The sequence below is a fragment of the Sus scrofa genome, chromosome 13, assembly GCF_054392235.1.
Source record: "Sus scrofa isolate SSC_HxYL_T2T_F1_AM1 chromosome 13, Sscrofa_HxYL_maternal_Yorkshire_Landrace_v2.0, whole genome shotgun sequence".
NCBI lineage: Eukaryota > Metazoa > Chordata > Mammalia > Artiodactyla > Suidae > Sus > Sus scrofa.
The window spans coordinates 63,986,638-64,010,360 of record NC_139395.1 but is presented as its reverse complement, the minus strand read 5'-3'; the positions used below and the strand labels follow the sequence as shown (position 1 = coordinate 64,010,360).

General features: G+C 35.9%; 1 long non-coding RNA gene across 1 annotated transcript in view; it reads right to left on the bottom strand.

Moving 5' to 3' along the window:
* LOC106505636 (uncharacterized) overlaps window positions 1–23,723 on the bottom strand; it is a 188,482-nt gene that overhangs the window by 106,193 nt on the left and 58,566 nt on the right. The window lies entirely within an intron of this gene.

The following is a 23,723-nucleotide window of genomic DNA, read 5'->3' as shown; positions in this document are numbered from 1 at the left end:
GTCAATGAGGAAATCAAGAAGGAAATTAAAAACTACCTTGAAACAAATGATAATGAAGACACAACCTCTCAAAATCTATGGGATGCTGCAAAAGCAGTGTTCAGAGGGAAATTTATAGTGATACAGGCCTTTCTCAAAAAAGAAGAAAGATCCCAAATTGACAACTTCACCCTCCACCTAAACGAACTAGAAAAAGAAGAACAAAAAAGACCTAAAGTCAGCAGAAGGAAGGAAATTATAAAAATCAAAGAAGAAATCAATAAAATAGAGATTCAAAAAACAATAGAGAAAATTAATAAAACTAAGAGCTGCTTCCTTGAAAAGGTAAATGAAATTGACAAACATCTGGCTAGACTCACTAAGAAGAGGAGAGAAAGAACTCAAAACAAAATTATAAATGAAAAAGGAGAAATCACAACGGATACTGCAGAATTACAAAAAAACCATAAGAGAATACTATGAACAACTATATACCAACAAATTTGACAATATGGAAGAAATGGTCAATTTTCTAGAATCTTAGAGCCTGCCAAAACTGAATCAAGAAGAAACAGACCAACTGACCAGACTGATCACTAGAAATGAAATGAAGATGTCATAAAAACACTCCCTACAAATAAAAGTCCAGGACCAGATGGCTTCACAAGTGAATTCTATCAAACATATAAAGAGGATCTGGTGCCCACCCTCCTTAAACTTTTTCAAAAGGTTGAAGAAGGAATACTCCCAAAGACATTCTATGATGCCACCATCACCCTAATTCCAAAACCAGATAAAGATAACACCAAAAAAGAAAACTATCGCCCAATATCATTGATGAATATAGATGCAAAAATTCTCAACAAAATCTTAGCCAACCGAATCCAACAACATATCAAAAAAATCATACACCATGACCAGGTAGGGTTCATCCCAGGTTCACAAGGATGGTTCAACATACGCAAATCAATTAGCATCATACACCACATTAACAAAAGTCAAAAATCATATGATCATCTCAATAGATGCAGAAAAAGCATTTGACAAAGTTCAACATCCATTCATGATCAACACCCTCGCCAAAGTGGGTATAGAGGGAACATTCCTGAACATAATCAAGCCATTTATGATAAACCCACAGCAAATATAATCCTCAATGGGGAAAAACTGAAAGCCTTCTCACTCAAATCTGGAACAAGACAGGGATGCCCACTCTCACCTCTGCTCTTCAATGTAGTTTTGGAAGTCCTAGCCACAGCAATTAGACAAACGAAAGTAAAAGGCATCTGTATAGGAAGAGAAGAGATAAATTGTCACTGTATGCAGACAACATGATATTATACCTAGAAAACCCTAAGGACTCAACCCCAAAACTCCTTGAACTGATTAATAAATTCAGCAATGTAGCAGGATATAAGATTAACATTCAGAAGTCAGTCGCATTTCTGTATACCAGCAATGAAACATTAGAAAATGAATACAAAAATACGATACCTTTTAAAATTGCACCTCACAAAATCAAATACCTCGGAATACACCTGACCAAGGAGGTAAAGGACCCATATGCCGAGACCTATAAAACTTTAATCAAAGAAATCAAAGAAGTAAAGAAATGGAAAGATATTCCATGTTCCTGGATTGGAAAAATCAATATTGTGAAAATGGCCATCCTACCCAAAGCAATCTACAGATTCAATGCAACCCCTATCAAATTACCCAGGACATTTTTCACAGAACTAGAAAAAACAATCCAAACATTTATATGGAACCACAAAAGACCCAGAATCGCCAAAGCAATCCTGAGAAACAAAAACCAAGCAGGAGGCATAACTCTCCCAGACTTCAAGAAATACTACAAAGCCACAGTCATCAAAACAGTGTGGTACTGGTATCAAAACAGACAGACAGACCAATGGAACAGAATAGAGAACCCGGAAATAAACCCTGACACCTATGGTCAATTAATCTTTGACAAGGGAGGCAAGAACATCAAATGGGAAAAAGAAAGTCTATTCAGCAAGCATTGCTGGGAATCCTGGATAGCTGCATGCAAAGCAATGAAACTAGAACACACCCTCACACCATGCACAAAAATAAACTCAAAATGGCTGAAAGACCTAAATGTAAGACAAGACACCATCAAACTCCTAGAAGAGAACATAGACAAAACACTCTCTGACATCAACATCATGAATATTTTCTCGGGTCACTCTCCCAAAGCAATAGAAATTAGAACAAAAATAAACCCATGGGACCTAATCAAACTGAAAAGCTTTTGCACAGCAAAGGAAACCAAAAAGAAAACAAGGAGTTCCCGTCGTGGCGCGGTGGTTAACGAACCCCACTAGGAACCATGAGGTTGCGGGTTCAGTCCCTGCCCTTGCTCAGTGGGTTAACGATCCGGCGTTGCCATGAGCTGTGGTGTAGATTGCAGATGTGGCTGGGATCCAGCGTTGCTGTGGCTCTGTCGTAGGCTGGTGGCTACAGCTCCGATTCGACCCCTAGCCCGGGAACCTTCATATGCCGTGAGAGGGGCCCAAGAAAATGGCAAAAAGACAAAAAAAAAAAAAAAAGAAAAGAAAAAGACAACTTACAGAATGGGAGAAAATAGTTTTGAATGATGCAATGGACAAGGGCTTAATCTCCAGAATATATAAGCAATTTATACAACTCAACAGCAAAAAAGCCAATCAATCAATGGAAAAATGGGCAAAAGACATGAATAGACTGTTCTCCAAGGAAGATACTCAGATGGCCAGCAAAAACATGAAAAAATGCTCAACATCGCTGATTATAAGAGAAATGCAAATCAAAACTACCATGAGATACCACCTCACACCAGTCAGAATGGCCGTCATTAATAAGTCCACAAATAACAAGTGCTGGAGGGGGTATGGAGAATAGGGAACCCTCCTGCACTACTGGTGGGAATGTCAACTGGTACAGCCACTATGGAGAACAGTTTGGAGATACCCTAGAAATCTATACAGAGAACTTCCATATGACCCCGCAATCCCACTTTTGGGCATATATCCAGACAAAAGTTTCCTTGAAAAAGACGTATGCACCCGCATGTTCATTGCAGCACTATTCACAATAGCCAAGACATGGAAACAACCCAAATGTCCATCGACAGATGATTGGATTAGGAAGATGTGGTATATATACACAATGGAATACTACTCAGCCATAAAAAGAATGACATAATGCCATTTGCAGCAACATGAATGGAACTAGAGACTCTCATACTGAGTGAAGTAAGTCAGAAAGAGAAAGACAAATGCCATATGATATCACTTATAACTGGAATCTAACATACAGCACAAGTGAACATCTCCACAGAAAAGAAAATCATGGACTTGGAGAACAGACTTGTGGCTGCCTGATGGGAGAGGGAGGTCGTGGGAGGGATCGGGAGCTTGGGCTTATCAGATACAACTTAGAATAGATTTATAAGGAGATCCTGCTGAGTAGCATTGAGAACTATGACTAGATACACATATTGCAACAGAACAAAGGGTGAGGAAAAAAAATGTATTACATGCAAGAGTAACCTGATCCCCATGCTTTACAGCATGAAAAATAATAATACTAATAATAATAAATGGCTGAAAACTTCCTAATTTGGCAAACATAAACCTTCAGATTCAAGAATGTGAGTAATTCCCAAACAGGATAGATTTTTTTGAAATATCCACAACAAGTGTATTAGTCTGCTGAGGCTACCATAATAGAATACCACACACTAGGTTGATTAAACAACAAAAATTAACTTTCTCACAGGTTTGGATGCTAGAAATCTGAGAGCAAAGTGCTAGCAGAGTGGTATTCTGGTAAACTCTTCCTTCCTGGCATGCAGTCAGCTATCTTCTCAATGCGCCCTCACAGGGACTTTCCTCTGTGCACGCATGGAGAGAGAGAGAGAGAGACCAGGTATTTTTTTTTATATATAAGGATACCAATTCCATCATTTAGGGCTCTACACTGTAACCTCATTAGACCTTAATTACCTTCTTAAAGGCACTATCAGAGCTTCAACATAGGAATTTTAGAGACCATAGCACAAAAAACATCAGTCGAACTTTTGAAAATTAAAAACAAAAAATAGCTTGAAGGCAGCAAGGGAGAAAAGACACATAAGGGGAAAATTATTTGAATAATAATGGATTTCTCATAAACAGCAATGGAAGGCAAAAGGAATTCCCACATTTTTCAAGTGCTTAAAAAAAAAAAAAAAAAGAAAAGAAAAAAAAGAAATGCCAAGCCAGAATCCTAGGCAAGAGAAAAAAAAACCTTTATAAATAAAGGAGAAATTAAGACATTTGTCACTTGGAAGAAAACAGAGAATTTGCTTCCAGCAGTCCTACCATAAAAGAACAGCTAAAGGAAATTCTCTAAACAGAAAGGAAATTATTTTAAAAAGGGAACTTAGGAATATCAAGAAGGAAGAAAGAAATGGTAAGCAAAAATATGGATAAATACAATAGATTTTTTTCTTCATTTTTCTAATTTATATTTGATGGTTAAAGCAAAAATTATACTACTGATGTGGTTTTAAATGTATAAACAGGAAATATTTTAGAAATTATATATTAGAAAAGGTAATGGGACACAAACGCAAATTTTTCATACATACTTCACTCAAACTGGTAAAAGGACATCAGTTGACTGTAGTAAGTCATGTCTATGAAATCTTTTGTTGTTGTTGTTGTTTTTAGAGCAACCACTAAAAAATCTATACCAAAAAACGCTCAGAAACACTATAGCTAAGTTAAAATTGAATGCTAAAAAATGTTTCAATAACTTACAGGAAGGCAGAAAAAAAGAAAACCAAGAAACAAAACAAAAACAAAAGACAGAACAAAGAGAAAAGAAAAAAGAAAATAACAGGCTTAGGTGCTAATGTATCAATTTCATTAAATGTAAATGGTCAAAATGCACAAATTAAATGATAGAAATTATGCTGTATATAAGAAACTTACTTTAAATATGACAACAGAGGCAGAATGAAAGTAAAAGTTATGGGAAAAGAAGTATCATGTAAACATTAAGCATGACAAAAATTACTCAAATGGATCAAGATGTAAATGTAAGAGCTAAAATTATAAAAGTCTTATAAGAAACTATAGTTGTAAATCTTTGTGAGTTTAGATTTGATTCTTAGACATACACTTAAACCAGAAGCAAAGAAAAAAATAATTTGGACTTCACTAAAATTAAAAATTGTGCTTCAAAGGTCACTATTACAAAAGTGAAAAGACAACCTATAGAATGGAAGAAGATATCTACAAATGATATAATCTGATTAGAATGATAAAGGAAAAAAAGCAAGAGTGTACAAATTACCAACATTAAACGGAAAATTACTACAGACCATGTAGACATCAAAAGGAAAATAAAGGAATTCTCTACACACATAAATTTGACAACTTATACGAAATGGACCAGTTCCTCAGAAAAGCACAACCTATCACAACTCCTTCAATATGAAACAGATCATTTGAAAAGCCCTATATCTATTAAGGAACCTGAAATTGTAATTTTTTTTTTTTTTTTTTTTGTCTTTTTTCCTTTACTTGAGCCGCTCCTGCGGCATATGGAGGTTCCCAGGCTAGGGGTCCAATCGGAGCTGTAGCGCCAGCCTACACCAGAGCCACAGCAACGCAGGATCCGAGCCGCATTTGCAACCCACACCACAGCTCACGGCAATGCCTGATCCTTAACCCACTGAGCAAGGCCAGGGATCGAACCTGAACCTCAAGTTTCCTAGTCGGATTCGTTAACCACTGTGCCACAACAGGAACTCCTGAAATTGTAATTTTAAGACTCAGAAAAAGAAATTTCCAGGCCCAGATCATTTCATTGGAGAATTCTGTTAAATGTTTAAAGAAAGGATTCACATTGATTCTGTACAATCTCTTCCAAAACACTGAAGATAAAGGAACATTTCCCAACTCATTTTGTGAAGCTACTATTACCCAGATACCAAAATATAATGAGTGAAAAAAGTCAATCCCAAAAGGTTTCATGCTGTGTAGATCCATTTATGTGACATTTTGGAAATGAAAAAATTATAGAAAGGGAAACATTTGGTGTTTGCCAGGCATTAAGAAGGGAGTAGCGGCAGGAAAAAGGTTGGTGTGGTATAAAAGGGAAACATGAAGAAACTGTGTCCATGGAAATGTTTTGGTTTTGATTATATCAATAAATATATCCTGGTTGTAATATTGTACTATAGGTTTGCAATATTTTATCATTGGGGAAACTGGAGAAAGAGTATATTGAATTTCTTGCAACTGCATACGAATCTACTTTTTGACATAATCATAATTATCTTCAAAATTAAAAGTTTAATTAAAAAAAGACACTGTTCTCTATTTAATGGTATATAAGGCTTTCTTCTTTATAAATTTTAGTGGCATAATACACGCAATTTTAATATAATGCTAATTTTTAAAGAAAAATTGAAATGTAATAGATAATACTAAATAGTAAAGATTAAAGCCATACAAAATGGGATAAAGTATAGAATAAATTTCCTATTTGTCTCAGCATATTTTCCATTCCACTTCTCCAAAGGGAGTCGTTTAATATGTTTCTTAAGATCCATGATATAATAATCTGTGTGAATGTAATTGTGTTTAAATATACGTATTTTATTTTGTAAAAAAAAAAAAAAAAATTTAAAGAACAGGCATTCTTCCTAAACCATGCAAACCAATCACTAGATATTTGAACATGAAAAGAAAATTGTATACAGTGATGAACATATTTGCTTTGGAATTGGTTAACTAGCTAGTTACCTACCATTATAAAAGAGCTATGAAGATACAGCTGAAGGGTAAGATTTAAAATGTTCTTTAATTACTGTATGATAGATAGTTTCTTACCACTATGCACTCAGAATTGTCAATTCAAACTGTTTCCAATTTGAATTCTACCAAGTTTTCTTAATTAGTTTCTAACAAGATTTGCTTCATTAATGGAGTTTTTATTATTGCTGTAATTAAAAATAATTATGGAATATGTGCACACTCCTCAAATAAAAAAAATAAAAATTTAAAAAAATTAAAAAAGAAGACACTGTCCTTTAGTATGAATGCAGCCATCTGCTAACAATAGGAGTGTCTACAGAATGTATGCTTAGCTCTAGTTAAAAATGAAATAAAGGACAATGTGATTTTCAAATATATACATCTATCTACAAATTAAATCCTGACAGTCCTGAGTATATTTTCAGCTGTTTTCAGCGGAGATTTGAAATATCTAGATCCATAAATTGTCAGTCCAACAGGCACATAAAATGGTTTAATTAAGCCTTAAATCACCTCACTTTTCTTTTGTCAAATTATTTTAAAAAAACAAAGCCTATTTTCTAAATGACCTGCCATAACAATACACGTGTAATATACATTATCTGATTTCCCCATAATTAGAACAACCATGACTAACCTGTTCCCTTGACACAAACCTCAAAATTACACTTAATGGTAATAAGTCAAATAGGTTGATTGATGAGACCCTCTAAGGCAGAACCCTTAGGGAATAACAGACAGCAGTTTTCTCAAATATTCTCCCTACCTGATTCCTGGAAGTAGCCACAGGGAGAAACCAGAGTAGGAAAGAAGACACATTTTTCTCCATACCACACTGGCTACAGTATGCATCTCTTTAACCACCATCAAGCCTCCTTCTAAGACTGAAACTCTGACAGGAGTGTACTGGCTGATAACTTCTGAGCACTTACAATATGCTGAGCACTGTACTAAGCATAGATTTAATGTTAATAGTAACCGCATATGCCAGGTATACTATTATCTCCAATTTACAAACGAAAAAGGAATGCAGAAAGGAAAGAAGGAAAGAAGGGAGGAAGTGAGGGAAGGAGGAAGAATAAAAGGAAAAGAAAGAACAGAATACTCTGTTCACAGGTCAAATAACTAAGCCAAAGTCTTGCAGTCTAGTGGTAAAGCTGGAATTTGAACTAGAATCTGTCTGAATTTAAAGCTCAAGCCTTTAACTATTATTCTAGTGGTTCTCAAACTTTGTTGTACATTAAATTGATGGTGAATTTAGAACAATCTTCATCCCAAGTCACATTCTACACAATGAAATTAGAATGTCTGGAGTAGAAGCTAGCTTCAGTATGTTTTCAAAGATCAAATGTGCATTCCAATGTGCAGCCCATCTGGGAATCACTTTTCTATTAACTAGCCAAAAGATGAAAACCCTGACTGCCAAAGTGCATCCCATTACCAACCTTCATCAATAAAGCTCTGCCTATTCTACCCCCAAGGTTCTAGGTACACCTTGCCCAGTGAATCCCCTCATCCTGAATCTGGCCCCTGAGTAACTAACTGGTTAGAATTTATGGATTATACAGGAGACACATAGTAATGAATCATAGTAATGATTCAGACTATGATGCTTTAGCCCCAGAGCAATAGGGAAATATAGATATTTATGGACCCTGAAGCTTTATGATGGAAGGCAACTTCATAACTGACTTAGCAACAAACACATGTGAAGTAATGTGAGGCCCATTTATGAGACAGGACAAATTGGAAAATATGGACAGTGTCCCCACCATATAAACCACTGACTTTCATAAATAAAACTTCAATGATGATTTGCAAAGACTCACAGTATGAAATGTGTAAGGACAGAAGGGTTAATGCATGGCATTACTTGCATATATGCTCTCTGCATACATACTCTATACATATTTATCCATGGACAGTGAACATATGTCATTTGGGCCATTAAGTTTCTTTTTCCTTGTTCAGCATGCTTACAGATACTGCAAAATTGGAGGAACATACAGGTAATCAATGGGCACAAAAGATGGTAGACAGAGAACAGAAAAATAAAGAGATAATAAATTCCACAAACCCAAAAGCAATCAATAACAGTAAATGTGTATGGCCCCAAGTAAGTTGCATATGTAGAAGAAAAGGAATTTAGCTACTATTCTGTCTGAATCCAGCTGGGAAACAGGAAGAACACAAATTCATTCTTTCCTGTCTCTCACCTGCAGCAAGAGCAGTTGAATTCAGTAGCTTGTTAACAGAGGCTTAGAGAAATTTGGTATCTTGAAAATTTTCAGGACAGTATTAGCAACTGTTCCTTCACCAATTACCCTAGAAGCCATTTCTTAACTGGGTTAGCACTCCAGTTTTCCTTTTCCCTGTTAGTGACCATGTGTCCCTTTTAAAAATCTGTCAGATTAACACTCTTGACACTTTTTCTTTTACATTTAAACAACAATCAAGTCCTGAAAAGATGTCTACCTCTCAAGAACTGGACTTGCCTGGACTGGTGATAGGAGGGGAAAATTGTTTCCTTCACTCAGCTGGTATGTAGATGGTGTGGAAAGGGACCACAGACAGTGGAAGGATCAAGACTCACTGGCAAACAACCAATGGCATTGCTCCTTTGAGGCCAATGCTGGGAAATCCTGCATCAGAGGCAAGTCTCAGAGTTACCATCATGGCTCAGTGGTTAATGAATCTGACTGGGGACCAAGAGGTTGCAGGTTCGATCCATGGCTTTGCTCAGTGGGTTAAGGATCTGGCGTTGCCGTGAGCTGTGGTGTAGGTCGAAGACGTGGCTTGGATCCTGCATTGATGTAGTTCTGGCATAGGCCGGTGGCTATAGCTCTGATTAGACCCCTAGCCTGGGAACCTCCATATGCCGCGAGTGCAGCCCTAGAAAAGGCAAAAAAAAAAAAAAAAAAAAAAAAAAAAAAGAGAGAGAAGCAAGTCTCAGGCATAACTCTGCTCTTCTCAAGCAACTTGAGGCCCATCAAGTGACAGAGACAAAACTGAAGGAAAATGCTCCCTGGGTAGAGAGTAACTATTTGTAAAGGCACTAATCCAATGGGCTCATGAAGGAATGATTAACCCCACATCTGTCTCTTCAGAGAGTACGTACAATCTCCTTCAAATATGGCCAGTTTCTATATAGTAGAAGGATGAAATGTTCATAACAAACATAACACATGATGCATTGTTCTCAAGTTTCAATATTATTGTATAGAGTTAATAAACATAACCAATAGTTCAGACAATAAATCCACTTATTCTGAAATAAGCAGATATTTCAGTAGAGAGTATACTTATGCATCCTGAAAAGTGAAACCAACATGCATGAGTTATCTATTGTTGCATAACAAATTATCCCCAAACATAGTAAGTTAAAATAACAAGTGTTTACTATTTTATAGTTTCTGAAGGTCACAAATCTGGAAACAGGTCAGCAGGGTGCCTCTCACTCAGGGTCTCTCACATCTTGACTGGGGAAGAATCAATTGGAGACCAAGCTCACTCAGTGCTGGCCAGTCTCATGGCCTTGATGTCTATTGCCTGGGACACATCATTTCCTTGCCACTTGGATTTCTCATGGGGTTACTCATAATACAGCAGCTTGTTGGCCCCAGAGCAAAGGCTGCAGAAAGGAGTGTAAGAGGGATAGCAATACAGAAGTCATAGTGTTTTATAATCTAATCTGAGGTGACAACCCATCATATTTTTTTTCCTTTTTCTATTCACAGAAGCCATTAAGACTAGCCTAGACCCAAAGGAAGAGGAATAATAAAAGGTAAGAACACTCACAGGCAGGGATCACTGGGGCCATTTTAGAGTCTGCCTATCACACAACACAATTCCTCCTCCCCATATTAAATAATACTGAGGGAGTTCCCATTTTGGCTTAGCAGGTTAAGAAGCCAACATAGTCTCCATAAGGATGTGGGTTAAATCCTTGGCCTCATTGAGTGGGTTAAGGATCTGGCATTGCTGCAAGCTGTGGCATAAATCACAGATGTGGCTTGGATCCAGTGTTGCTGTGGTTGTGGCTGGGGCCAGCAGCTGCATCTCCAATTAAACCCCTAGCCCAGGAACTTCCATATGCCACATATGCAGCCGTAAAAAGAAAAATACTATAATAATACAAAGATGAGACATACTTTCCCTACATTAAATAATACCTTAGACAAACAAATATTACTTAGAGGCCAGAAAGCACCTGCTCCTGGAAGTGTAAACTAAGATGGCTCACTCAGCAAGATGAAAATCTTTGTCATCAAGGTGTCTTCAAAACCCTCACTTCACTGCACCCAGCAGTCCAGAGTTATGTCATAGACTCTGCCCAATTTCAAACACTATCCTTCCTGGAAAGACTGACCTTATAATCACCTAGTCTGTACCTTAAAATCACCTAGTCTGTACCTGAAAATGCTATAAATGTCCTCCCCTAATTTCACACTTTCAGACAACACAAAGACTACAAAGATGATCATCTCTCTTACTTCAGTACGTTTAATAATAGCTTTGCCTGACCAACAGATTTTTCTGTGGGTCTTTTGAGATGTCAAGAGTAGACAATTTAAAGTATAAGAATAATTATTTCAGTTTCCCATTACCAATGAAATGTTGACCCACTGTCACTGTAGAATGACAAGTTATTTTAGTCAAACTCCTGCCGAAATAAAAAGGAAGTAAAATTGTAATTAATCTCTTCAAGAAAAGTTACTGTGGCTTTCATACATTTAATTGTTAATGCTTTATCATCTTATTTAGAAGTATATACTGAATTAGGAATTCCTGCTGTGGCTCAAATGGAGCACTGGGATCCAGGTTCAATCCCTGGCCCAGCACAGTGGCTTAAAAATCTGGCATAGTTCGCAACTGTGGCTCAGATCTGATTCCTGGCCCAAGAACTCCATATGCCACAGGGCAGACAAAAAAAAAAAAAAAAGAAGAAGAAGAAGAAGAGGAAGAAGATGAAGAAGACGTACACACTGAATTAGATTTAGATTTATGGAGAACAAAAGATCCAAATTAATGCCCATATTTTTTTCACATCATTATGGTTTTTCTTATTTCTTTATTGGTGTTGGGGATTTTTCTGCCCTTCCCTACATATCTTGAACAAGGAAGTTGTAGAACTGCTAAACTGTCTTTTCTTCTACACAGGCAAAAATTTCACTAGATCTATCACAAGATAAACTCTCTCACATCCTAAAATGTCGACTTAGTGTTTCATTGTTTTTAAAATATTTATAATATTAATATATTTAGAATCTTTCCTAACTTTTTTCAAATGAAAATTAAAGCATCAAGCTCTCTTTCCTATACGCAGTGCCAAAAGCAAACACCTGTGCCTTTCACAGCACTTATCTCTAACATGCTTAATTAAAATGAAAGCATTTTGTGTGGTATGGTGTTTTGTTGTCAATATTAGCCCATGAAAATTAATGGTGTTATTCATGTGAAAAGTATAGTTGATATTTAGAGGTCTAACATGATTGTGAAATACAAAATACAAAAAATCTGATGTCCTTCAGACTACCTCTTATATTTAGATTTGTTTCAGAATATTCATCTTTACTTAGCAGTGGGCTTTCCTCTACCTAGTATCTGTCCTTACTGTGAGCTGCAGTGTTCAGTGGTAATGACAGAGAAAATAATTTTAACGTATAAGTCATCCTTACATGCACTGTTTGTCTTCTAATAATGATTAATGCTGCTAATCTGATGGCCAATTGAATTTATGAATTTTAAAGTTTAGTGTTACTGCTTACATAGCTACATAGACCAACATCGTAAAGTAGCACCCATACATTTAGCCATGGGGAATGGAGAAATATTTTCCTTATCTCTAGATAATCATGCATTTAATAGGTTAAAAAAAACTATATATTCCAAATTTTTAGCTTTAAAAATATATGTAGACAGATGGAAACATGTTATTTATCTCAAAGTAGGAAGTTTTGATTAAATAAGCATATACAAAAGAAAGGATTCATTATATTAGAGTAACTTTAGACTTTCCTAAGATAATTCCCCTTTCATTTTAGATCAAAACCATGCCCTTAAAGCTCAGAATACAAACCCATTGAGACTTTGGGACCTAGCCAACACTTTTAATGAAAATCACTATATTTTTTTCAAGTCCTAGGGTATTTTAGTCCTTGCATTCTAATGAGGAATTAGGACCATTACCAACCCATTAATCACACATATGGCTGCTTTAACAAGTAATTTTTCTGTGAATATAGCTTAAAGATTATGATTGAAATGAAAATGCCCCTGCTTTTTCAGCTTATTGATATTCTTGATGAATTAATTCAAGCCCTGTTTTTATATATTTGGAATTGATTTTATAAAATAAATTATGTCATTTTTTCATAAGCATTTGTATTCTTTTTCATGTTCAATATTAAATCTGATCAAGCATTACAATGTGAACTATGAAGATTCAGTGAAAGGTCTAGATATCAACATGTAACAGGGTATATCATTTTAAAAGCAGAAATCTTTATTTTCACGTGAATCACTGTGGATTTACAAATATGCCTCTAGACAGTTCACTACATAGATATTTAACATCCACATATGTATAATTCCTTCAACTGCAGAAATCCTGACCCACCAGCCTGCAGTCCTTCTGGCTTCCAACTGAGGAATTTGATAGTCTGAAAAAAAAAATCAAGTTCTAAACCTATTTTTTTCCCAAAACAGAAGTTTAAAGGACAAAACCCTCCTTCCTTCTCTCCAAGCTAATATTTATCTGCCTCACCACAACTACCAGGAGAAGGAACTGGTGTAGAAATGAACAACTTTCCATTATAATTACTTTTCAGTGTCAAATCCCCAAATGTATTAAACTGTCCAAATCATAATTCTGAAACCAAGTCACTATTTTTAATCTTAATCTAATGAGTTTAAAATTTATTTTAAAATTCTAAGAAGTAAAACTTTGAGAAAAAATTAGTTAACTGAAACAGTGCATGAAATAAGCAACAAAACCCTCCTTAGCACATCCCTTTTCCCTTTCCTTCTCCATAATGGTAACCATCCTTATTTGCTTTCAAAGCTTTAAAATTAATTTTGAAATTATGTATATATATATATGCAGCATTTTTATTACTAGCAAAAGGTTAGGAAAAAACTTAATATTCATTACTAGGAGACTAATAAATGATTGATCCACATAATAAAATTCTCTGAGGCCATAAGAGATAAGTCAGGAGAACTTTATGTGTAAACATGGCCAATTCTCAAATATACTGTCAAATGAAAAAAAATGCATGGTACAGACCACTGTGTAAAGTATACATCTATTTTTTATTTCTAAAATGCATGAAAATATCTCTAAAAGGATTAAAAAAGATAAAGCAAACTTGATAATCTTCACAGAAAAGAATCAAGTGGCTGGGGCAGAGGTGAGAAAGAGTCTCAGTGTAGAAAATGTTTTCTATACGTTTAAGTTAAATAAGAAAATGTATAATTAAATTTTAAATTAATAGATAAATAAATTTTAATTGTAAAAAATTTCTGGGAGTTCCCTTTGTGGCTCAGTGGTAACAACCCAATTAGCATCCATGAGGATGCAGATTTGATGCCTGGCCCCACTCAGTGGGTTAAGGATCCGGCATTGCTGTGAGCTGTGGTATAGGTCACAGGTGTACTTCAGATCTTGCATTACTATGGCTGTGTATAGGTCGGCAGCTACAGCCCCAATTTGACCTCTAGCCTGGGAATTTCCAAATGCTGCAGGTGCAGCCCCAAAAAAGCAAACAAAAAAAAATTCTGTCTTATGGATTTTTCCCCAACATTAATGGAATTTTCAATAAATGGATTGTTCTGTATTATGCTTTTTGTCACATTATGTCTTATAAACTTTTTTCTTTTCAATATAGAAGAAGCTACTGAATTCTTTTTCAAAGATACATATTATTCCAACGTAGATAAAACCAAAGTTTATTTTAAAATTCCTCTACCAACATACTAAATCACTGAATTGGGGGCCAGTCAACAAATGCTTCAAGGCCCAATTTAAATAAGCTCTCTACTCTTAATTTACTATTAACTCCTCCTTTGGTCTATTAGTAGACAATAAATATGAAAAACAAGTATGTTCAATTTGACTAATACTAAAACAAATGAAAATTAAAATAACAATGGGAAAAATGTATTATTTGCAAAAAAATCAATCCACTGCTTGTGAATAACAGGGCATCATCATACATTCCTAGTAAAACAGTACAGAAGAGCAATTTGGTACTTTGATTGAAAGCATTAATATTTAACATGCATACATGCATATATTTTTCTTCCATTAATCCCATGTCCATGAGTTGTTCTTTTTTTTTGCTACAACTATGGCATATGGAAATTCCTAGGCTAGGGATTGAATTTGAGCTGGAGCTGTGGCCTATACCAGAGCTGTAGCAATGCCAGATCTTTAACCCATTTCACCAGTCTGGGGATTGAACCAGTGTCTCCACAGAAATAAGCTGGATCATTAACCCTCTGTACCGCAGCAGGAACTCCATCCACATGTTATTATTATTATTATTATTATTTTGTCTTTTTGCCATTTCTTGGGCCACTCCCGTGGCACATGGAGGTTGCCAGGCTAGGGGTCAAATCGGAGCTGTAGCTGCCATCCTACACCAGAGCCACAGCAACATGGGATCCGAGCCGCGTCTGCAACCTACACCACAGCTCACGGCAACACCAGATCCCCAACCCACTGAGCAAGGTCAGGGACCAAATTCGCAACCTCATGGTTCCTAGTCGGACTCTGAGCCACGACAGGAACTCCTATATGTTATTTTTAATGAAGCAATTGAACAAGTTGGCCAAAATAAATGTGCAGCTTTTATTACACCATTTTCATAAAAGTTAAAAAAGAAGACAATGAGAATATCTAATAATAATAGTAGGTGATCAGCTGATTTAGCACAGTAGGTCCATACAACACTGTAAAGCCATTTAAAACAAAGCTGCAGAGATTTACTTATTTAAATTGTTTTTAAAAATCAGATAGCAACAGTACATAAAAATTATCTCATTTTGAGAAAACAACATATTTGCAAAGAAAAATTCCTGAAAGAATATATACCCAAAACATTAAATGGTAACTTTTGCCCCAAAGTAGAAGCACAGTTAATCTTTTATTTCTTTCCTAATAAACATTTTATATTTTTTCTGAAATTAGCAGGCATCATTTATATCACTAGCATGTATCATAAAGAAATAATACAAGGTTTAGTAGTTGTTTAGTAATCATATTCTAACATAAGTTGGACCATATCAAAAGCCAAATCATAAAAAGAATGTGTTTAATGATCTTCTACATTTCCATTTTAACACCTAAAACTTGCAACTATTTGTGTAAGGTACCCTTGTTGAAAAACACTTTAAAAATACAGTCACTAAAAAATACAAACTTTCAGTTCCAAGACTTCTAAGTTCTGGGAATCTAATGTACAGCATGGTGATTATAGTTAATAATACTGTATTACATACTTAAAGCTGCTAAGAGGGTAGATGTTAAATGTTCACACCACAAAAGGAAAATTGTAATTATGTGACATGATGGAGGTGTTAGCTATGGTGGTAATCATTTTGCAATATATAAATGTACCAAATCAACACTCTGTTCATCTTAAATGTACACAAAGTTATATGTCAATTATATCTTGATAAAGCTAGAATAAAGCAAAGTAAAATAAAGCCACAGTAGGGGAGCAGACAAATAAGGAATCCAACTGTAAGGATTAGGCTCAGCAGTCTTCACTACTCTCCTTGAAGTAGACAAGTGATAAGACCTATTTTTTGGAAGATCTTTAACTTATGTTGTAAAAGTAGAAAGCAACACAAAATTTCAGAACAGCAGAATTTGGCACAACATTGTAAATCAACTGTACTTTAATAAAAAAGAAAAGAAAATATATTATCCCTGGATCAAAAAGAATTTTTTTTCAGAATACCAGATATGCACAGCGAGTACCACATGAAAAATGTCTGACTTAGTAAGAATGTAGGTGAACTCTATGTGTGAGGCATACCCTAAGTAACCCACATGGTATGACTTTTTTTGGTAAAAATCCTCTGACAGTCTGTGAAGTCTTTATAGGACTCCCTTGCACACCAACATCACCCTAAGAGTATCCAGAACAGAGCATTTATCACACCATGTTTATTACTCGCATAAACACATTCCTCCCCAAGGACTGCATGTAGAGTTTTGTGAAGAGACCCATAACATGGATTTGTGCTAAATATTTTCTGAAGGCTTTATTTTTGCTGTCTAGTTATTCTGTTTCTATGTGAGGCCTTAGACAGATTGACAAATCATATTTCCCAGCTGGAATCTTCCCTTCACAATACATTTTTCAGGGGAAAAAAAAAAAAGGGGAACTTATAAACAGTATAGATCATAGGATCAGTAGGATGCCAATTTCTTTAAAGAGCACAGTAACCTGTACACAAGGATGCCTTGCTATCCAAATCTCATCTCTGTTAGGGGGAGTTTACACAGTACTTTTCAATAATAGGCTTTGCAAGTTATCCAAAATCTATTTGGTAGCCCTTTGGATAGTGAAAGAATGATTGGAAAATATATCCAAATCTATTCATTTCGTGAGTTCAAATAGAGAATGTTCAAAATTCAATTTAATATTGGATGTTTGTTACATCTTAATCATAACCAGTCAAGATGAAATTTCAGGAGATGGGGTGATTTTTACTTTCTTCTATATACCCTTTTTATTCTAGAAATTTTCTAAATCAAACTCGGGTGTTTCATTTTGATTTAAGAAAAGATTTGAAGTAATAACTCGCATTTTAATATTTCTTTAAGGAGAAAGATCAAGTCAGTTTGTTGTGAATTGTCTAATTGATCATTGGATTGTTGCTCATTCAACATAAAAAGCATCAAACAGTGAGAGGTATCTTGATCAAAATAAGCTTTACAATCAACTGAACAAAAAAAAAAGATACGTTCTAAGAAATGTGTTTTCTAACTGCCCCTAAACTATTCTGCACAATTCTAAATAAAATTCATTACCTTCTTTATTTACTATATTAAGCCAATAAATTTTTGAAGGAAAAAAGAATCTGTAATGAAATAGGAAGGAAAATTATTTTTCTCGTAACTACTATGATTTTTAATCAGGTCACTGAATTCAATAAAACCAATCTATTTTTGCTTCAACTGCCTTGTTGAGATCAATTCTTCAACCACAAAAGCAATTTAAGAAAAAACTTTTAAATGTCTGAATTAAAATCAATATAATTTATTCCAGAATCTGCTCCCATTTTCTTGAAATGATGTACCTAAGGTCTTTGGAGAATTCCTGCATGTCCAATGATGTGAGCGTAAAAATAAAGCTTATCCTAAACAGAGAAATGTAAATACAACAGTGGCAGAAAAAACAAGGAGACATCTATTATCTATACTATGTGGGTTATTTTAAGAAGCAAGAGAAAAGCAAATGTCTGGGATAAGAATGTGTAAGACATTGTTGCTTGGCTAAGCTTTCCCTCTGAATTTCTGACCAAAGGAGAGCTTCTCCAGTTTCAAAGCTGTCCTCACCATACTTTCTTTCTAAGCTTCAAATCATTGTACCTAAATTCAAATTACATTTCCCTACATTGACAGGGATATGTCCCCAATGTTTATGCTCATGTGTAGGTCAGATGGACCATAGCACAAAAAGACATCATTCAGGGCTTACAGCAGATCCTGACAATAATGATCCCATAATGAGTCGCAGTGTCTGTGCCCATGCTCCTTTATCATAGCTTCTATCAAGAGACCAAGTCTATTTATCTACTCAGTTGAATTTTGGAAAGTCTTATGACTTTCTTTTACCAATAGAATCCAGCAAATGTGATGTACAGCGCGTTCCAAAGCTTGTGTCTTAAAAAGCTCTGCGGCTTCTGCTTTTACCCTTTTAAACCCCAGCATCACAATGCCTGAGTAAATCAAAGAATAAGAGATGAAAGAATATGGAGAGAAAGAGCCTCGGGCACTCCATTTGCCCCAGTGGACCCACCCAGACCACCCACAGAAATCAGAAGAATGGCCTCACTATCCACCACTTTAGACAAAGAATACATGGGTTTTGATATCAGCTTTGTTTTGGGGGTAGTTTGTTAGATAGCATTAAGTAAAGTATTGTTTCAGCTATTTATTCATCCAAAAAACATTCATGGAGTACAAACTACTTGTCAGTCACCAGCACTGGGAAAAAAAAGGTGAATAAAAACAATAGTCTTTTTTTTTTTTTTCCTTTTTTTGGCCATATCTGTAGCAAGTGGAAGTTCCTAGTCCAGGGATCAAATCTGAGCCACAGCTGTGACTCCAGCTGCTGCAGTGACAACGCTGGGTTCTTAACCCACTAGGCCACAACAGAATTCCAAATTTCCCCCTTTATCCATGGAGTTTATGTTCTAGTGCTTGAGGGTAGGGGAAGGGAAATACCAATAGTTAAAAAATGGTGAAACAGGCCTTCCTACTATGGCACAATGGAATTGGTGGTGTCTCTCCAGTGCCAAAACTCAGGTTGAATTCTCCAACCCAGCACAGTGGAATCCCCATTCCCACAGCTATGGCACAGGTCTCAACTGCTGGTTGCAACTGATCCCTGGCCTGGGAACTCCATATGCCGAGGGGCAGCCAAAAAAAAAAGGGAAAATATTAAAAAAAAAAAAAGGTGAAATATTTTACATTGAGAAAAATAAAGCAGGATAAAGAGTTGGAGAGTGACCTTGGTGGGCAGGGGGACAAAGAAGACCATCAGAGAAAGCTTCTCTAGTTTGATGATGTTTAATCAGAAACCTCAATGTTGAGAAGAAACAAGCCAGCCCACACCCCTCCAAAAAAAAATTAGAAAATAACAGCTTTCTATCAATAAGTGTTATCTATCAACAAATGTGGGATCAGGCATCCATGCTTGGGAGACATCAGGGGCAGGGGCAGGATGGCAATGACCACTGGTGGGTGGCTGAAGCTGAGTTCTAAGAAACAGGTGCTGAAAAGATGTTGTGGACCATAATAAGAAGATCTGCTGTATTTCAACTAGTGGGGATTTTCTTCACTTCTTTTTTTTTTATTCTAAGCTACAAATATCCATTGCTATATATGATTCAACCAATATAGCAACAGGCTCTCCTCTCTATCACTAATAAAGTCAGCCTACTGTAATGATCATTTTGTCCCTTGATTTAAAATTTTAAGAAATCTGCATCACTATGAACTTTAGAAGATATCTACTGCATAGATTCACTTCTATGAACAAACAATTCATTACTGGGTATCATGTCTTCAATATATCTTGTTTTTACCCCAGGAATCCCTAACAGTGGAGAGAAATGTAATTCAAATTTGGGTCCAATGATCTGAGGCTTAGAAAGCAAGTACTAGAGTTCTCTTTTGGTACAGTGAATTAAGGATTCAGTATCGTCTCTGCAGCAGGTCATGCTGCTGCTGTGGCAAAGGGTTTGATCCCCAGCCTGGGAATTTCCACATGCCTCAGGGGTGGCCAAAGAAAGAAAGAGGGAGGGAGGGAGGAAGGAAGGAAGAAGGAAAGGAAGAAAGGAAGGAAGGAAGAGAAAGAAAGAGAAAGAAAGGAAGAGAGAAGAAAGAAAGAAAGAAAGAAAGAGAAAGAAAGAAAGAAAGAGAGAGAGAGAGAGAGAAAGAAAGAAAGAAAGAAAGAAAGAAAGAAAGAAAGAAAGAAAGAAAGAAAGAAAGAAAGAAAGAAAGAAAGAAAGAAAGAAAGGAAGGAAGGAAGGAAGGAAGGAAGGAAGAAAGAAAGAAAGAAAGAAAGAAAGAAAGAAAGAAAGAAAGAAAGAAAGAAAGAAAGAAAGAAAGAAAGAAAGAAAGAAAGAAGAATTTTGAGAACAGCTTTGAAATTGAAGAAGCTGTCTGTCACTTGGTCAGAAACTCAGAGGGAAATCTTAGCCAAGTAACAAAAGCCTTTTCAGGGCTCCTCACACCATGCAGTTGAAACAGTGGTTGATTTTACAGCTAATAAGGCATTAAACTGAATCTCTTAAGCTTTTCATATAGCAAGTAATTGTAAATTGAATTTGCTAAAACAATAACCTAAAGATGCAAGACTTGAATGTTGTCAGAGCAAATCAAATGAAGATGCAGAATTTAAAGAGCCACTGAAACAAGTGTCTTTGAGTACTTTATCGATCAGCCAGAAGCAGCTACACTGGACCCTGAGCTTTGCTAGGCAAGTGGAATTATTGCGCATTGATTATTCATCGTGGAGTCAGGCTATAAGACTCCAGCTTCGCATGGGCTGGTCATTTACATTTCAACACTTTGACTGAATAGAAACAATGTGCCTTAGAAGGAGTGGAGAGATAGAATCTTATCAGGGTTCAGGGGCTTCCATGGCTTGTAGAAACATTACTCCAGTCTCTGCCTTTCTCTTTGCATGGTGTTCCCTATACTGTGGGTGTCTGTCTAAAATATCCACTTTGTATAAAGATACTAGTCATACTGAATTAGCATTCTACTAATAATCTCATTTTAACTTTGTTACCTCTCTAAGGACCCTATATACAAATAAGCTCACACTCTGAGGCACTAGGGGTTGGGACTGAGGCATATAAATTTGGGGGTGGGGTGGGTGTAGTTGGCAAGAAGGTGCACAGTTCAATCCAAATTAGTGGTGATCCAAAAGAGCGGGGAATGGCTTAGTATTCTCAGTTTTGGTTGTGCCTCATAATCTCCTGGCACTTTGAAAATACCTATGACTGGTTCCCACCTTTATTGGTTTTGATTTAATTGGCCTGGGTTAGGGACCCTGACATAGGTATAGTAAAGAAACATCTTAGGTGGTTCTACAGTATAGGCAGAGTTTCATTTAGTAGAATATTTAAGAATAGGGTCTTCTATACTCAGTGGTGAAAAGTCGAAAGCATTTCCTCTAAGATCAGGAACAAGAAAAAGATGATCACCTTTGCCCCTTGTATTCAACATGGTTTAAGTCCTAGTCAAGGCAATCAGAGAAAAAGAAATAAAAGGAATCAAAAATGGAAAAGAAGAAGTAAAAGTGTCACTGTTTTATGATGACATGGTACTCTACCTAGAAAATCCTAAATAAATTACCAGAAAACTACTAGAGCTCATCAATGAATTCAGCAAAGTTGCTGGATACAAAATTAGTACAGAGAGGAGTTCCCATTGTGGCGCAGTGGAAACGAATCCAACTAGTAACCATGAGATTGCAGGTTCAATCCCTGGCCTCACTCAGTGGGTTAAGGATCCAACATTGCCATGAGCTGTGGTGTACTTTGCAGATACAGCTTGGATTCTGCGTTGCTATGCCTGTGGCATAGGCCAGCAGCTATAGCTCCTATTTGACCCCCAGCCTGGGAACCTCCATTTGCCATGGATATGGTCCTAAAAAGAAAAAAAAAATTAACACACAGAAATCACTTGCATTCTATATACTAACAACAAAAGATCAGAAAGAGAAATTAAGGAAACAATCCCATTTTCCATCACATCAAAAAGAGTGAAATATCTAGGAATAAATCTACCTATGGAGGCAAAAGACATGTATTCTGAAATCTATAATAAGCTGTTGAAAGAAATCAGAGATAACACAAACAGATGAAAAGATAAACTGTGTTCTTGGATTGGAAGAATCAATACTGTTAAAATTACTATACTACCAAAGGCACGCTACAGATTCAGTGCAATCACCATCAAAATACCCATGGCATTTTTCACAGAAATAGAACAAAGAATTTTAAAATTTGTATGAAAACACAAAAGATCCCAAATAGCCAAAGCAATCTTGAGAAAGAAAAACAGAGCTGGAAGAATCAGGTTTCTTGACTTCAGATTATATTACAAAGCTACAGTCAATAACAGTATTATACTGGCATAAAAACAGATATATATAGATCAATGGAACCAGATAGAAAGCCCAGAAGTAAATACACACACTTATGGTGAACTAATCTACAAGATAGGTGGCAAGAATATACAATGGAGAAAAGACAGTCTCTTCACTTAGCATTGCTGGGAAAACTGGATAGCTACATGTAAAAGAATGAATTTAAAACACTCTGTAACACCATACCCAAAAATAAATTCAAAATAGATTAAAGACCTAAATATAAGATCAGACACTATAAAACAGTTAGAGGAAAACCAAACACTCTCAGACATAAAACCACAGCAGTATCTTCTCAAATCCACTATTAGAGTAATGAAAATGAAAGCAAAAATAAACAAATGGGACCTAATCAAACTTACAAGCTTTTGCATAGCCCAAGAAACCATAAATAAAATGAAAAGACAACCTACAGAATGGGAGAAAATATTTGCAAATGATGTAACTGACAAGGGGTTGACTTCCAAACAATGTAGTTCATACAACTCAGTATCAAAAAAAAAAAAACGTTATCAAAAAATAGGCAGAAGATCTAAATGGACATTTCTTCAAAGAAGACATAAAGCCAACAGGCACATGAGAAGTGCAAATTGAAACTACAATGAGGTATTACCTCACTCAGGTCAGAATGGCCATCACCAAAAAGTCTACAGAAATAAATTTCAGAAAGGGTATGGAGAAAAAAGAACTATCCTGCACTGGTGGAGTTGTAAACTGGTACAGCCACTGTGGAGAAAAGTATAGAAATTCCTTAAAAAACTAAAAATAGAGTTACCATGTGATGATCCTGCAAGCCCACTCCTGGGCATGTATATGGATAAAATTCTAATTTGAAAAGATACTTGCACCTCAATGTTAATAGCAACACAATTTATAATAGCCAAGATATGGAATCAATCTAACTGTCCACTGATAGATAAATGGATAAAAAGGATGTAGTATGTATCCAGAGTGGAATATTACTCAGCCATTAAAAAAGAATGAAATAATGTTATTTGCAGCAACATCAATGGACCTAGAGATT